Below are 13,866 nucleotides of genomic sequence, written 5' to 3'. Positions count from 1 at the left end.
AATTTATTGAAGAGTCGGAAGTGACACTATGGCTCAGGGATAGGGCAGTAGGTTTGAGCTGAAGAGCTCAGGAACAACACCCAGGCCCAGAGTTCAAGTCCCATGACTGATCAAAACAACAACGACAAAAAAAGTCTTCTGGACTTTCCTGCCCAAGCTGGTTTTGAAGTGGAAACCTCAGGTATCAGCTTCCTGAATACCTAGGATTACAGGCAAAAGCCACCAGCACAGGCCTGGCTATTTATTTAGCTAGGCCCAGGGCTTGCACTCAGGGCCTGAGCACTGTCCTTGGATACTTCTTGCCCAAGGCTAGTTAGTTCTCTGCCACTTGAGCCACTGTACCACTTCTGTTTTTTTTCTGTGTATATGGTATCAAGGATTTGAACCCAGGGCTTTGTGCATGCTAGGCAAGCACTCTACCACTAGGCCGAACTCCCAGCCCAAGCCCGACTAGTTTTATATGAACAAGTTTGCACGAACTTCACCTACCTGAGTTCAATTCCAAGATCAGCTTCTCCCATACTCCCTGATCCTAGAAAAGTCATTGACCTTGAACTTTCCTTATCTATGAGATAGGAACAGTAAATACTTGCTTCAGACGGCTTTTGTTAGGTTTTTCTTGCTGCTGTTGTTGTTGGTGTTTGTTTTATTTTGTTGTTGTTTTAAAGACAGATCTTGCTGCTGTTGTTGGTGGTGTTTGTTTTGTTTTGTTGTTGTTGTTTTAAAGACAGATCACTGGTGGCTTATAGCACCGGAGGCTGAGATCTGAGGATGGTAGTTCAAAGTCAGCCTGAGCAAAAAAGTCCATGGGACTCTTATCTCCAATGCAGCTCACTTAATAGAATGTTAGCCTTAAGCACAGAAACTGAGACAATGCCCAAAGCCCTGATTCAAGCCCCAACTCCAGCACCAACCAAAAAAAAAAAAAAAAGAGGGAAAGTGAGTTTCAGTATGCAAATGTGAGCTGAAATCTACAATCTCACTCATCTCACAACCAGCTCTGCCCGCCAACCTGGGGACCACAGACAAGAAGAGGCTTCCTGGCCCTGGCCCCTCTGTGCGGCCTTCACTGTGAAATCAACAAGGAATCGCACACCTGGGTACTAACCAGCCCTTCGGAGTTGAGACGTGTTAGCACCGCTCTGCAGAGGCAGGAAGCCCGGTTTCCCATATCCTATCTGCATTTGTGGTTGTCAAAAATGCATTTGTGGTAATAAAAAGAATTCACACACATACATCAAGTGTCAGTACTCTGATGGGTAACATTCTGTAATCTGGGTTAAAACAAAAAAGTTTCCAAAGCAATGACAAGAAAAAAATGTCTCCTCTGCCTTCCGATTCCTCCTCTGCCTCACTGCAGATCACACCACAGATTCATTCACGAGACGCTCACACAGGTGTGGCTCACCTGCCACGCAGCATTCTCAGCTTCACTATAAAATCTGGGCCCCTGCATCATGTGCTTTGGTAATTCTGGTTGACTTTTAGTAACTTAAAGTGTATTTAAAGGAAAAAAAAAAAAAAAGCCAAGTGTTGCAGCTCACATTTGTAATCCCAGAAGATCTGGAAGGCTGAGGCTGGGAGAATGAGGGTTCGAAGCCACTGGGCAAGAAACTTTTGGGGCCTCCATCTCAACCAACGGCTGGGCTAGACCTCATGATGCACACATGTAACCCCAGCTACACAGGAAGTAGAAGTATGAAGATCAGGGGGAAGGAGTGACACTGTCCAAAAGAGAAATGGACTCATACCTGACGTATACAACTGTCAGCCTCTGCACATCATCTTTGTAACAGCAATAAAAAATAAATAAAAATCTTAAGAAAAAAAGTTAGGATCAGAGTCCAGGCTAGCTGGTGCAAAAAGCAAGACTCTACTTAAAACAACAATAATAATGACAATGATAATCATAATAATGATCATAATGATAATGAAAACAAAAACAAGGCTGAAGTGATACAGTATCTGCCGTATAAATACAAGGCCTTGAGTTCAAAACTCCAATACCAAAGGATAAAAAAATAGAAAAGTTAAATGCACAGTAGGTTCTTGCTTGCTTAGAGCTGCATCATCATCACATAGATTGTACACACCCTGGCAGAAGTCAATGGTTGCATTTTGCTGCCAGATACAAAACCCACATGACCACCAGGCACTCACCCACTCTCCGCCCAAGGGGCATCTGGGTGCCTGTGACTTGGGATATGAATGCTTCTACTGAGCATGCCCAGTATCCATCTCCTGGCGCCCACGTGAACAAGTTTCTTTTGGTCTTTATATATGCCAAGTGAGTGTGGCATAGCTATCCAGGCCTCTGTGCACTGTCGGAACCCTGGGCTCCTGAGTTAGGGTTTAGCCTTTGCACCTGAGGAATACTGAGGACAGAAGCCAAGAAGTGATGAGGTAGAAACTCCATATTGTACTGAAGAAAGGGACCGACAGGGACCTATAGCTCATGCCTGTAAATCCTAGCTGAAATCCAGAGGGTGGCAGTTGAAAGCCAGCCTGGGCAGAAAAGTCCAAAAGACTTTAACCAGCAAAAGGCTGGGCTGAGGCTGGGAATGTGACTTAGTTGGTAGAGTGCTTGCCTTGCATGCATGAAGCCTTGGGTTTGATTCCTCGGTATCACATACACAGAAAAGGCTGGAAGTGTTGCTGTGGCTCAAGTGTAGAGTACTAGCCTTGAGGAAAAGAAGCTCAGGGACAGTGCCCAGGCCCTGAGTTCAAGCCCCAAGACTGGCAAAAAAAAAAAAAAAAAAAAGAAAGAAAGAAAAGAAAAAAAACAAAAAAGGCTGAGCTGAGCTAGGTACTGTGGGCTCACACTTATAATCCTAGCTTCTTAGGAGGCTAAGGTCCTCAGGACCATGTTTGTTTGTTTCTTCTTCTTCTTTTCTTTCTTTCTTTCTTTTTTTTTTTAAGCTGCAATTAGAAACAGTCAACTCCCCAGGAGGCTCAACCTGCTCTGGACTCAGAAAGAAATACTATGTAGCCATGAAAACTATGCAGTCCAGCCCCCACCCTAGGGAAAGAAGCCAGTGGGATTACTTGAGGAGGGGATAAAAAGAAACAAAAAGTGATACTTACTTAACAAATTGTAAGTACACAGGTGAATATACAAATAGGCACTATAAATAGAATGGAGTGTTCAAAAGACCCCCAGGGCCTCCCCTCATCTCTCAAATAAAACTAAATGTCAACTACTTACAACAAAGGGTGGTTTAAAGCAATGTTAAGTTATTTGTAGCAAGAATTTAAACTCTATGAAGGTCCCTATCATGCAGCAATCTCTGAGGGGAAGGGACTCAGCAATAATAATCACTGGCCTTCTTTTGGAAATAAAGTTTGTAGCTGGGTACAGGTAGCTCACACCTGTAATCCTAGCTACTCAGGAGGCTGAGATCTCAGGATCCCAGTTCAAAGCCAGAAACTTTTATCTCCAATTAACCAACAAAAAGCCAGAAGTGGAGCTGTGGTTCAAGTGGCAGAGTGCCAGCCTTTTGAGCAAAAAAGCTAAAGGACAGCATTCAGGCTCTGAGTTTAAGTCCCAGAATCAGCACAAAGAAAGCAGTTTGCTCAGAACACGTATACTCAGCTCCGTCAGGCACGTATACAACAACTGCTTTTTGCTCTAAGGAAAAGTTAAGACTTTAGAAAGAGACACAGCCCATAAAGCTAAAAATATGTACTCGAGCTCTTCCCAGAAAGTTTGCCAGTTCTTCCCATTTATCCTGATATACTGCATTTGATAAATAATACAAATCAAATTAATAAATTCAGTTTATACATTCATTTAACAGCAAGGGACATTAGGTTTATTTGTTTTAAATAAACCTAAGCCAAGGTAATCTAGCAAAACCTTCATTTCCTAGGATAATGAATGCCTAGCGGATGAGAGATGCATTTGCTTTCATCCCTGGTGGAGAGAGATTACACGTAAGTCGTTTGTTCTCTGGAACCACATATGGAGTTCTGTAGCCGGAGGCTTGCAACAGAAGACAACGGATAAGCCCTGGACCACCATCGGGGAAGGAAAGGAGTCTAAGCAGCCCCACCTTCTGAACAACTAAGCTATCGGCCTAGAGCCAAGGGGTGAGAATTCACCTCATTTAATTCCTGTGTGACTTCTGGTACAGACTGTGCCCCAGTAAACCACCGCAGGAGCCATGATTCTCCTCTTCATTCCTCAGGGCACCTGCATCTTAATGGAACTCTTGTCATTTTCCTTCTGCACTTTTGCCTTCCCCAGGCTGGGCATCCCCAGGTTGCTTCTGCAGCTTTCTGGGGGTCCCACTACCCCCATATCAGAAGACAGAGGAGAGAGGAAACGAAAAGGAGGTGAAACTCAAAATCAGTTGGCATTGCTACCCAGCGGATGAGATATAAAGATTGGAACTGAAGGTGGGTAGAGGGGGAAACCCCAGCTCTTCAGGGCAGAGACTCTCTTGGGGTGCCCCTCTCTCAGATTCCCACACCATCCACCATTGTACATTCAGAGTACACCACTCGCCAGACACTGGTGGCTCACATCTCTAATCTTGGCTACTCAGGTAGCTGAAATCCAAGGATGGAGCTTCAAAGCCAGCCACGGCACGAAAGTCCACAAGACCCTTATCTCCAATTAAACACCAAAAAGCCAGAAGTAGAGTTGGGGGTTCAAGTGGTAGAGCGGTAGCCTTGCACACACACACACACACACACACACACACACACACACACACACACACACACAACTCAAGAACAGTCAGCGCCCAAGCCCTAAGTTCAAGCTTCAGGACTGGTACCATGAAAATAAAAACAAATAGATACAACTGATTGCAGCATATTTGCTTTTCTATCCAGCTCCCTTTCTTTGTTCTAGTAGAAACCCTACAGCTCAATGGAGACCAGAAGCCTCAGCTCGGAGACCTAGAACAAATCTTAGGCCTGCATAAGCCAAGGATGGGTTGCCCTCCTTTGAACGCCCTGAAAATATCTAGAAAAGAGCAGTAGGAGCTGTAGGGCATCTGTGTTCACACGCGCATCCTAGCTACTCAGGAGGCTGAAATCTCAGGATCACAGTTAGAAACTAGCGAGGACAAAATCCAAGACACTCTGATCTCCAATGAACCAGCAAAAAGCAGGCAGCAGAGGTGTGGCTCAAGGAATGGGGGACTGGTAGCATAGCCTAGTGGTACAGTGCTTGCCTAGCGTGCATGAAGCTGTGGGTCCAATTCCTCAGTACCACATACACAGAAAAAGCCAGAAGTGTTGCTGTGGCTTAAGTGGTGAGTCTCTAGCCTTGAGAAAGCCCAAGAACAGTACCCAGGCCCTGAGTTCAAGCCCTAGAGCTGGCAAAAAAAAAAAAAAAAAAAAAGATTGTAAGGCCCTGAGTTCAAGTCCCAGGACCAGTATGGAAAAGGAGAAGGCTGAGTCCTCTCCTCAGCAGCAGCCTTGCTGCCACACACCGACCCTCCTTTCCACCCACTTGCAGCACTCCCAGCAGATTGCCCACAGACAGACACTGGGCCAGCTAGGTCCTGCCCAAGTCTTCTAAAAGTGTCCCCTGTTCTCCATGCCCAGGGTCCTGCAGCAAAAAAAGTTCATCGTATACAGCCGTCACTGAATAAGTGCTACTGATCAAAGAAATGGAAACACACACACACACACACACACACACACACACACACATTTTTCTTGCTAGTCCTGGGACTTGAACTCAGGGCCTGGGCATTGTCCTTGAGCTTTCTCAAGGCTAGCACTCTACCACTTGAGCTATAGCACCGCTTCCAGCTTTTTCTGTGTATGTGGTACTGAGGAATGGAACCACACTCCCAGCCCCAAGCACACAGAATTTTAAATTAAATGAAGGGCCACCCTTCTGAGTCCTCCTATAACCCCAGGGAGCCATTTACACACCCCACTTCTCTCTCCTGCCTCCCCTCCAGCCTTCTGCCCCTGCCCTGCACAGTACGCAGGAAGGGCTTTCTTCTTCCTGGCTGATTCCAGCCTCCCCTGCCTGGCAAGGCAGGAATGGTTGCTCACCTCACCCCGGAGGCTGCAGGCCAGCCACATGACAGCCAAGGAGAAAGGAACGGGGTGCGGGGACATGGAAGGAGGCACCAGCCAGGGCCGCCTCCTCTTTCCTCTTTCCCCGGGGCCTTAGCTCTGTCAGATTTTGAAGTCTAATGAGTTTTGTTTCATAACAGTCTTAAATGAACTGGAAGAGGGAAAGGGATGACAATGATAAAAATCTTAATTAAAAAAAAATCCTACAGGCAAAAGAGCTTTTCCAGATCCTCAGGCATGATAAAAAGCTTCTAGAACCAGAGGCCCTGCCCAGCTTCCTACACACAGCACCCCACACACGTCCACAAAACACCTACTATGTGCCAGTGTGCTTTATATCACAGAGGATGCACTTCAAATCCTAGAGCATGCAGATCAGTAATAAAGATAAGAACACAAGTTAACTGATTAAAGGGAATTTAGAACAGAGAGAAAGGGAGGACTCAGGGAGAAAACAGCCTGCAGCCAGGTAGCCAGTGGCTCACGCCAGTAATCCCAGCTACTCAGGAAACCGGGATCTGAGGATCACAGTTGGAAGGCAGCTGGAGCAGCAGAGTCTGTGAGATTCCAATCTCCAATCAACCAGCCAAAAAGCCAAAAGTATAATTGTAGCCCAAGAGTACCAGGCTGGAGTGGAAAAGCTGAGGGATAGGCTCAGGCCTTCAGTTCAAGCCCCAACACCAGCACAAAAGGGAGAGAGAGAGGAGACAACATAATGACACAACAGAAGGCACAGTGGTAAGCAGGTAACAAGGAAGCGGAGATGGTCTGAGCAAAGACTTGCAAGAGGAGACAGATCAGCAACACAGCTGAGTATTGAGACTGGAAGAGAAAGCTGACTGTGCAAAGGCCCTGAGGTAGGAATAATCCGGCAAACACTGGAGGCCAGAGTGGCGGTAGAGAAGGAAGTAAGGGTAAGTCCAGACCATTGCCTGGACTTGTGTGGGATGTGAGCTCTGTGGGAGGGCAGGTGTTCCTTCCATTCTCTGCCACCTCATCATTCCTTCTGGAGACTTGTATGTTTCTCATGTAATAAATCCTTCAAAGGCATCTCCTACTAAGGACTCTTGGACTAACCACTGCCATTCAGAAACTCCAAGAACCCAAAGAAAACCAGTAGTTACCAAACAGGCGACACAGGAAAATAAAAAAATCAAGAAGACCATCTTGTCTCTTTCCAAGAAGGAAGGAACAGCATCTGCGTCTATGGTTACCCATTAAGCTGCAGCAAATATTCAGAAATAACCAACGGGAAAGGAGTCATTTCATTCAGCAAAAAAACCGTAAAGCCTATTTTTAGAAAACAAGCTTGATTGGATGGAGAGAATGTGTACCTTAACATACAAGCTACCTACATATTTGGCAGTCAACAGGAGACAAGAAAGAAGTGGGGGGGTGGGGCTGGGAGTTTGGCCTAGTGGTAGAGTGCTTGTCTAGCATGCATGAAGACCCGGGTTCGATTCCTCGGTACCACATACATAGAAAAAAGCCAGAAGTGGTGCTGAGGCTCAAGTGGTAGAGCTCTAGCCTTGAGAAAGTCCAAGGACAGTGCTCAGGCCCTGAGCCCAAGTCCAGGACTGGCAAAAGAAAGAAAGAAAGAAAGAAAGAAAGGAAGAAAGGAAGAAAGAAAGAAAGAAGTGGTGGGGAGGGCAAGGAAGTGGGTAAGAAAAAGGCCAGGAAGGGATATAAGGAAAGGGCAGACAGAATGGAGGGCAGCCATGACAGGGCAGGACGACATAGGAAGGCCAAAATCAGGCCTTTATCTGCCCCTCACAAATAATCTGCCCTTAATCATTTCAATCCACTGCCCTACCCCAGCCCTCATCCTCCAATTAGGAGGTGAGCCCTCTATTTACATGTCCGTTGTGTTTTTGTTTTGAGATAGGAAGCTTACTACCTAGTCCAGGCTGGCCTTGAACTCACAATCCTTCTGGCCTCTAGCTCCCAAGCACTGAAGACAGTTCAGTGTCCTTAGAACTAGAGGAAATATGGAAAGACAAGGTTGAAATGATTCCTAGTCTCTAAACCATAAAAGTATGGCCCAGCCAGCACCAGCCAGCCATGCCCGGGGTAAAAGCAGGAATTCCTTGCCATGATCCCATACCAATTGAGGCTCCTCTCATCTGAACTCCAGTGCCAACAGCAATGCTTGCCAATGACACCGCTTTCCCAAGTTGTCCTCACCTTCAGGTCCATCCCTCAGTAGCAATACTGCACAGGATAAAGTTCAAGCAAAACCAAGCCAGGTGCTGGTGGCTCATGCCTGTCATCCTCGCTACTCAGGAGACCTGAGGATCATGGTTTGAAGCTAGCCCACGCTGTAAAGTCCCTGAGACTCTTACCACCAATGGACTGCCAGGAAAAACCACACATGGAGCTGTGGCTCAGAGTGCTGGAGTGCTATCCTTAGCTCAGGGACCAGGCCCCGAGTTCAAGTCCCACAATTGTGGCGGGGGGAGGCAGTCCAATCAAGAGGCTGGTGGAGAAACCCCAAAATAAGTAGAAAGGAAGCAATTATAAATGAGAACAAGTACCTTGAAATGGTAATATGTAAAAGCACAGGATCCAAATCCAGAACCCTCAGCTCAGCTCTGAGATTGCAGCACTGTGTGCTCACGGGCACGATTCACCCTCCTGGGCCTCCGATTGCTCTTCCTCAGGTCCAGGAGCTCTCAGGAGAATTAAAACCAACACCGCTCAGCAGGTAAGATTATCAGGTGCATGGTCCACATATGCACGCTCTTGAAAGAAATAGATAAAGCGCTTGCTTAGCAAGCTCCGAGGCCTTGAGTTCAATCCCTAGTACTGCTATAAATAAATAAAATAACCATATTTTTTTTTAGAAGAAGACAAATGCAGCAGTGGTACTCACTAGACACGATATAAAAAATGAACTCTACGGGCCGGGAGTTTGGCCTAGAGGTAGAGTGCTTGCCTAGCATGCACAAAGACCTGGGTTCGAATCCTTGGTACCACATACATAGAAAAAGCCAAAAGTGGTGCTGTGGCTCAAGAGGTAGATCTCTAGCCTTGAGGAAAGCTCAAGGACAGTGCTCAGGCCCTGAGCTCAAGCCCAGGACTGGCAAAAAAAAAAAAAAAAAAAGAACTACACAACTTATAGATGGGAACAGAAGGGAAAAACTGAGAGAGAGCCAAGGAAGGAATAGTACGATCCAAAAAGAACTGTACTCAATTAACCCGACCTATGTAACTGTAACCCTTCTGTACATCACCTTTATAACAACTCAAAAAAATTAAAGAAAAAATACTTTCTGAGCCATGTGCAAGATAAATAGTAAATAGTGTGTGGGGGGGATTAGACAGTGCATAAAAAGAATCGCCACTGACTGATACTTTCAGTTCTGAATCTTTCTGTTCCATACCTAGAAATGTATGAATAAATCAAGAATATTTTCTGCTGATATATATAGATAGATACCTATCTATCTATCTATCTATATATATATTTTTTTCTTTTGGCCAATCCTGGGGCTTAGACTCAGGGCTGAGCACTGTTCTTGGGCTTTTCCTCAAGGCTAGAGCTCTACCACTTGAGCCACAGCACCACTTTCAGCTTTTTCTATATAGGTGGTACCAAGGAATCCAACCTAGGGCTTCACGCATGCTAGGCAAGCACTCTACCACTAGGCCAAACTCCCAGCCCTCTACTAAAAACAAATGATGGGAACTAAGTAAGTATCTGACAAGAGGAAAATGGTTGAGGAGATAAAAAGTCATCAAATGGGATTAGAGCTGAGCACGATAGCTCATGCCTGTACACCAGCTATTTGAGAGTTAGCAAACTCCATGTCAACCAGTGATTGGACATGGTGGCTAAAGACGGATCAGGAACAGAGCAGCCAAACTGCTTCAAAGTTATCCAACATTCCAAACCTCTTGGCATTTTCCATGTAAAATGTCTAGTATGCAAGCAAACTTTGTTACCTGACATGTTACAGAACAGGACTGAATCAAAAGAAAAAAAAATACCGTTAGTAGGGGCCGGGAGTTTGGCCTAGTGGTAGAGTGCTTGCCTAGCATGCACAAAGACCCGGGTTCAATTCCTCAGTACATAGAAAAAAGCCAGAAATGGTGCTGAGGCTCAAGTGGTGGAGCTCTAGCCTCGAGAAAGTCCAAGGATAGTGCTGAGGCTCTAAGCTCAAGCCCAGGACTGGCAAAAAAAAAAAAAAATATATATATATATATAGATAGATAGATAGATAGATAGACACATACCGTTAGTAAAAAGCAAACCCCAAAGCAGATCTAAACAGTGGGATTACCAGACAGAATATTAAAACAACAATAGTTGCTTGTTGTTTTGTTTTGTTTTTGGGGGTTGTGGGGCTTGAACTCTCTGGCCTGGGTGCTGTCCCTGAGCTCTTCAGCTTAAGGATATTGCTCTACCACTTGAGCCACAGTGCCACTTCCAGTTTTCTGGTGGTTAACTGGAGATAAGAGTCTCACAGACATTCATACCTGGGCTGGCTTTGATCCGAGATCCTCAGATCTCAGCCTCCTGAGTAGCTAAGATTACAGTTGTGAGCCACTGGTGCCTGGCCAACAATAGCTTTTATATTCAAGATAATACAGAAGTCTATGCGGTGGCTCACACCTGTAATCCTAGCTACTCAGGAGGCTAAGATCTGAGGATCAAGGTTCAAAGCCAGCCTGGGCACAAAAGGACCCGAGACTCTTATCTCCAATTAATCTCTAGAAAACAAGAAGTGGGGTTTGGTTCAAGGGTAGGGTGGTAGCCTTGAGCTGAAGAGCTCAGGGACAGCACCCAGGCCAAGTTAAAGCCTCATGACCTAAAACAAACAAAAAAAAGTGTCTGAGAAGAAAAGAGAGATAATGGGCCAACACAGTATGTGGTCAAAAAATCCCCATAAGTCTCTAAAACCAACCTCCAAACTCTCAAGCCATGATTTGTAAAATCTCTCCCAACTCTAAGAGGGATACATAGATTGGTGAAGGAGGGAGGGAGGGGAAGGGAGGGAGAGGAGGGAAGCAAAGGAAAAACAGGTAACCACCAGCTAAGGAGGAAAAAGATCACTTTTACGTTACATAGACAGGTAACAGAACTAAAGAAAGCAAAGGACATGGAATCACATGCATAAAGGATTGAAAGACAATTAAGATATGAAACATTCCAGCATACACTTCCCTTCCACCAGGCCCCAAGCAGGTGGGCGTGACCAGTTCAAGGAAAGTGAAAGTTCAGGAAGCGAAAAGAGACTTTCCAAGGTCATGGAGAATACTGGAGCTCCAGGGAAGATCGTGCACTGCCAGCCCCCCCACCCCATCCCCCACCCCCGATTAACATCCCACCAATCAGGGCAGATCCACCAGCATAGTGCAACGCAAACACTCGGGAAAGTTCACCAGGAAGCATTCTGTGGACTGCCCCAAATTCAAGAGCAGCCAGAGAGCCAAAACTCACTGAGCCTCTTCCCCTTCTGCTGACAAGAATAAAAGAATTCTCAGGGAGGGCATTTTCACCTCTTTTACTTCATTTACTCTCAAGCTTTTTAGTCAGGGAAGCCAAGGTACTGAAGAGAAGGGAATCATGGACCATGGACAAGAAACCAGCACAACGTTTGTGGGAAGGGCAGGGCACTGGCCTCTCCTAGTGAGATTACAACAGCTAACCTGGGGCTTCCTTGGAATGACAGCTTGCTCCAGAAGCTAGAGAGATTCTTCGAGGCATTCTCAGCTCTCAGCCTACAATCTGCCAGGTCCTTACAATCTACCAGGCCGCAGACAGCATGCCACTTGCCAATTCTTAAAAGACAACTCAGCCCAGTGATCATAGTTCACAATCGATAGAGCGAGTGATCACGTGCAGTTAGTCCTGGGTTTGCACATCAGCTCCACAACTTAGCCCCTGCATATTCTTAAGCAAGTCACTGAAAAGGCCTGAGCCTCAGTTTCCCCAAATATAAAGTGGGCAGGGACCACCATCAACTTCTTACAACAGTAAGAAGAGAAAGTGGTTAAATTGTCTGCACAAGGCTGGACACCTAGTAAGCTCTCTAAAATAGTAGCTACTTCTATTAACTGTGTCTGGACCCCTAATTCTGATACACTAGGGACATTCAAATTCATGAGCTCCTAGCCAAGCTATTCTCTGGGATGCAAGAGATATAATCCAATCTCTGATTCCCAGTAGATGGCCAAAATTTCCCTTTGAATTCCCAAGAGAAGAATTTATTTAACTTGAAAAATTACACAGTCCTTCCTGCATTTTTTTTTTTTTTGGTCAGGGGGAGGGAGAAGGGGGTGAAATCGCAAAATCCAACCTGCAACTTCAAAAGGAAGGGGGGTACAAACTGAATTGAAGAAAAGCAAGCAAAGGCAGCTGGGGGGGTGAAGACAATCCCCCTGAGTTTCTGCTATTATTGAATACCCCAACTCTCAAAGCAGCCTGGATGCTGCTGCTGTGGCTGCCTCCTCCTCCTCCTCCTCCTCCCCCTCCTCCTCCTCCTCCCCCTCCTCCTCCTCCTCCTCCCCCCTTCTACCCCCTCCTCTACCCCCTCCTCCACGTGGGCTAAGCTCTGTTAATGAGAACCCGGGCGAGCTCTGCCTACATTACCACAACAATGATGTCCCTGTTGTATTTTTACATGCCTGCCGCTTTATCGTAGCCACAGTAGACATATATTTTCAATAAATCCCTTCTCCTCTGGCCCCTCCCAGCCCTCCCCGGAAATGTTGTTTCTTGGGGTCCCCACTCCCCCCAACCACCACACACACAATCCCAACCCTGCAGCACAATGAGTTCCACCAATCAAAACAGAAAAAGAAAAATGGAAAAATCACAGCTGCTGCAACAGCATCAGCTACAAGTCAAAGCCCTCCACATTCTACTGCAAGCAGCCACGCTGCCCTCCCCGCCCCCATCACCCCCTCTCTTCTCAGAAATCGTACGGGAAAGAAGGAGGGTGGGTGGGTGAAGAAATCTAATATTCCCTCTCTTTCCTATTTTGACTAAGCCAGCACAGACAGAAATATAGATAAGGCCTTGAATAACTGATTTAACAAAATGTCACTTATTAAAAGGGATGGGGGATGGGACAGCATTTGCATTGGAGAGCTCAGCTAAAGCACTGGGGCTTAAGGCTGCGACCATGAGAGAAATATGAGGGAAAGGAAATATGTCTCAGGGCTGGTCTGCCTCAGCGGCTGCAAGATCTTAGCCTGGTAGAAAGAGGCCTAGATTTCTCCTGCCAACAAGAACTAAAGGGGAGAAAACAAGAGATGAGATAACAAGGGTAAAAAAAAAAAAAATTAAACCAGCTGATTCTTATATAAGGAAGCATTTTTTTTTTCCCCAGCACTAACCAGCAGCCAGGCTCTGTCTGGCATAAATGCTAGGGCTACAAAACTGAAAGGAGCCCCAGTTGTGCCCCCTGGTCAAGTCCACAGTACTGCTCATGGTAGCCTGACAAGGATAGTTCCAGAAGCCAAGGGCAGAAAAGGGCCTCTAAGGCCCTGCACCACCAGTACACCCCACAACCTTGATCCCCACGAAGACACACAGAGGCATCCAGGAAGTCCGCTGGCTCCCAAAGACAGCTCAGATCCCTCAAAAGGCAAGAGGCCTGGAAACGCATGCTCACCCACGCAGGCGCCCCTTGAAAGGCCCTAGCTTGCACACATCACCCAATTAAGAAAGCAAAAAGAAACAGCCATCCCCAAACGCAAGGGAAGCAGTCTCGTTATTCTATTCTTGGGTTGAATATGGAGTTTGTTAGATCTCAAGGTAAAATGACAAATAGGAGAACTCAAACCACTTCTCTATTAACCCTGGTTGAGTAG

The sequence above is a fragment of the Megascapheus bottae genome, chromosome 22 (genome assembly GCF_031878675.1).
Source record: "Megascapheus bottae isolate mThoBot1 chromosome 22, mThoBot2.hap1, whole genome shotgun sequence".
In the NCBI taxonomy this organism is placed as follows: domain Eukaryota; kingdom Metazoa; phylum Chordata; class Mammalia; order Rodentia; family Geomyidae; genus Megascapheus; species Megascapheus bottae.
This window is presented reverse-complemented; position numbering follows the sequence as displayed.